Below are 4,343 nucleotides of genomic sequence, written 5' to 3' on the forward strand. Positions count from 1 at the left end.
AATAGAGGTGAAGTGCTATTGAAAGAGATAACTTTAAACCTTTGACCTGGGTCTTAGCAAGGCTAAGGGGGGCAGTGTTAGGAAAAACGGAAAGCCCAGCAGTGAGTCTTCTCTCATTCCCTTATTAGAAAAGGGGAAAGGCACTAACATGGAAACACCCACCCTGTGGGGGGCATTCTGAGTGGAGTGCAGGGTAGACAGTGCTCAGAGCTGTCTCTCTACACACACACACACACACACACACACAAAAGGTGGGAAGGTGGGAAGGTGGAAACATTGAGTTCAGGCTTTTGAAGTGTTTGTGCTAAGAGTAGAAAATGTTGGGCTTTTGTGGTGGAACCCCTGAGTTTAGGAGGTTTCTTTTTTTTTTTTTTTTTGGTAGAAACGGGGTTTCACCATGTTGCCCAGACTGATCTTGAACTCCTAGACTTAAGTGATCCACCTGCCGTGGACTCCCAGAGTGCTGGAATTACAGGAGTGAGCCACTGAGTCTGGCCAGGAGTGGTCTTGAGATAGCAGAAATAGTAATTGACTGTAAAACATCACATGGAGTTCCACAAACTAAAGAGAAACTAATAATATCTTGTTATACATAACTCCAACCGTTTTATTTAGGCATTTTATAAACTGTACAAGCATCTGTAAGACTTTTTGGTACATATGTCCATATTACTTTCTATTTTTCTTTCTTTTTTTTTTTCTTTGAGACAGAGTCTTGCTCTGTTGCCCAGGCTGGAGTGCAGTAGTGCAATCTCGGCTTACTGCAACCTCCGCCTCCGGGGTTCAAGCATTCTCCCGCTTCAATCTCCTGAGTAGCTGGGATTACAGGAATGCACCACCATGCCTGGCTAATTTTTGTATTTTTAGTAGAGATGAGGTCTCACTATGTTGGCCAGGCTGGTCTTGAACTCCTGACTTCAAGTGATCCACCCGACTTGGCCTCCCAGAGTGCTGGGATTATAGGAGTGAGCCACCGAGACTGGCCCCTCATTACTTTTTAGAAGGAGTCTGCATGTATGTACATTTTATGGATATGCTCTTCCCCAGAGAAAGTCATTTTGAGGATACAGTATATCATATAGCAAGGGTTAATCCTTTAGGGCCAGGCCCACCCGAGTTTGAATCTCTGCTTTGCCACTTTCTAGCTGCAGCGTGTTGGAAAAAAATCTCACTTGTAACCCCTCTGAGCCTCAATTTCTTTTTTAAAAAAATGATAGTACATCTTGATTTGTAAATCTCAACCCACAACGCAGGGATTAAATTAGAGCATGCATGTGAATGAAGCGTGGTGCAGAGGGCAGTAGTAACAGCAGGGTAACAAACATGCAAATGCCTACTGCGTGATTGTTATGTGCCAGACATCTTATTTAATCCTCAGAATTGGTGCATGGAGTAGGTGTTGTTATTTTCCCCATTAAACAGCCAGGAAGGCGAAAGCTAGGACCTGAACTCACCTCTTGGTGCAGCTTCGATAAATGGGAGCCATATAGAAGAGAAGCTGGGACAACCTCACTGGCTTGTAAGGTCTTAGAAAGAGACTTTGTGAGACCTGGCAGTGGCAAAGAATTCAAGGAGGCTTGTCTAGATTGACATAGAATCTGGGATGAGAGGCCAGCTGGAGACACCTCCTATTTCAGAAGTGAAGTATATGGGAAGACGTACGCATTGTGGGGACAGGAGGGAGCCAGGGTAGCCAAGAGCAAAGGAACAGGGAGGAAATGGCAGGAAGGGAGGTGGTAGCCCAGGCTGGGGCAGGAATGAAGGGCACATCAGAGTGAGTACAGGACATAGAAATTAGGTGGGGTAGAGCTAGAACTTCAGAGGGTTGGAGGCTAATGTGCTACAGCCATGTGCTGGGGACAGGCAGCATTCAAGCTGGGAAGGACTCCAGGGTCACTTTGTGTTACATCCTAATATTAAGAGACAGAGGAAAAGGTAGACCCCTTCCCCTACCCCACTGTGTGGGTTAAGAATATTCCAATTTAGGAAATTACAGGTACTTCATATATACTTTTATAATCACATTTTGAAGGTAGGATGAATTAGATTTCCTAATGGATTGGATATGGACTGTGAAAGTAAGTGAGGCGTCAAAGATGATGTCAGGATTTTTGGTTGGAGTGACTAAAAGGATGATGTCATCATTCTTTGATGTCAGACTCAAAGAAATTGAGGCTCAGGAATGCAGTTTTGGATCTACTAAGTCTGAGATGTATATGAGGCATCTATGTTGAGACATCAGGAAGTCAGCTGGATATATGAGTTTGGAGTTTAGGTGAGAGGGCTGGGCTGGAGATGCAAATGTGGGAGTCATCAGCATTCAGTTGGTACTTGAAGCTATGATACTGGTGAGAAAAGAAAGAATGAGATCCTGTCCTTTGCAGGAACATGGATGGAGCTGGAGGCCATTATCCTTAGCAAACTAACGCAGGAACAGAAAACCAAATGCCTCATGTTCTCACTTATAAGTGGGAGCGAAATGATGAGAACACAGGGACACATAGAGGGAAACAACACACACTGGGGCCTGCCTGAGGATGAAGGGTGAGAGGAGGGGGAGGATTAGGAAGTGTAACTAATGGGTATTAGGCTTATCACCTGGGTAACAAAATAACCTGTACAACAAACCCCCATGCCATGAGTTTACTTATACTACAAACCTGCACATGTACCCCTGAACTTAAAGTAATAGTTAAAAAAGGAAAGAAATTAGTATGGATAAAAGGGAAGATCAAGAATTGAGCCCAGGGATTCCCAGAATTTGACCTTTGGGGAGGAGAGGAGGAACCAGCAAAGGAGACCGAGGGAGCAAACCATGAAGAAGGAGTAAAACCAAGACATCATGCTGTTCTGAAGCTAAGAGAAGAAAGTAACTCAAGGAAGAGTGAGCAATCACCCATGGCAAGTGCAGCTGGTGGGCCAGCTAGGACTAGAGATGAGAACTGACCAGGACTTAGCAAGCTGGAGAACAATGGTAACTTTGACAAAGACATTGGCGGTGGAGTGATGAGAAGATGGTGGTGGGGGCACACTGGTTGGAGTAGGCATAGGCGAGAGAGGATGGGAGGTAATATGGTTTGGATCTGTGTCTCCACCAAATCTCATGTTGAACTGTAATCCCCAGTGTTGGAAGTGGGGCCTGATGGGAGGTAGTTGGATCGTGGAGGTGAATTTCTCATGAATGGTTTAGCACCATCCCCTCATGCTGTTCTCGTGATAGCGAGTGAGTTCTCACGAGATCTGGTCGTTAAAAAGTGTGTGGCCAGGTACGGTGGCTCACACCTGTAATCCCAGCACTTTGAGAGGCCAAGGCGGGCGGATCACCTGAGGTAAGGAGTTAAAGACCAGCCTGACCAACATGGTGAAATCCCATCTCTACTAAAAATACAAAATTAGACGGATGTGGTGGTGGGTGCCTGTAATCTCAGCTACTAGGGAGGCTGAGGCAGGAGAATCGCTTGAACCCAGGAAGCGGAGGTTGCGGTGAGCCAAGAGTGTACCATTGCACTCCAGCCTGGGCAACAAGACTGAAGCTCCGTCTCAAAAAAAAAAAAAAAGTGTATAGCACCCCCGCCCCCACACTACTCTCTCTTGCTCCTGCTCCTGTTATGTGAAATGCCTGCTGCTCTTTTGCCTTCCACCATGATTAGAAACTTTCTGAGGCCTCCCCAGAAGCCAAGCAGATGCACTATGCTTCCTGTACAGCCTGCAGAACCGTGAGCCAATTAAACCTCTTTTCTTTGTAAATTACCCAGTCTCAGGTATTTCTTTATAGCAGTGCCAGAACAGATTGATACAAGAAGAAAGGGATTAGAGACAGCAGGTGTGGTTATCTCTTTGAGGAGTTTTTTTTCTCCTTGTCTAAGAAATTCAACAAAGCCTATAAAGAGATACATAAGAAAGCCCCACCTTTTTAAAAAAGAATAGTTTTAGGTTTATGAAAACTTATGAAGATTGTACAGAGAGTTTCCAAATATCCCTCATCCTATTGTTAATATTTTACTTTTTACTTTAGCATGACATATTTGTTACTACAAATGAACAAATATTGAATCATTATTATAACTTAAGTTCAGACTTTATTCATATTTTCATAGTTTTAACTAACATGTTTTTTTGTTTGTTAGTTTGTTTTATTTTTGCTTCAGGATCTCCATCCAGGATCTACGTTTAGTCGTCATGTCTAGTTAAGCTCTTCTGGACTGTGGTAATTTCCCACACCTTCCTTGTTTTTGATGACCTTGATGTTTTTGAGGAGTACCGGTCAGGTGTTTTCTAGGATGCCCCTAAACTGGGGTTTGTCTAACGTTTTCTTTCTGTCTTTTCTTTCTTTCTTTCTTTCT

The sequence above is a fragment of the Colobus angolensis genome, unplaced genomic scaffold (genome assembly GCF_000951035.1).
Source record: "Colobus angolensis palliatus isolate OR3802 unplaced genomic scaffold, Cang.pa_1.0 Scaffold8, whole genome shotgun sequence".
In the NCBI taxonomy this organism is placed as follows: domain Eukaryota; kingdom Metazoa; phylum Chordata; class Mammalia; order Primates; family Cercopithecidae; genus Colobus; species Colobus angolensis.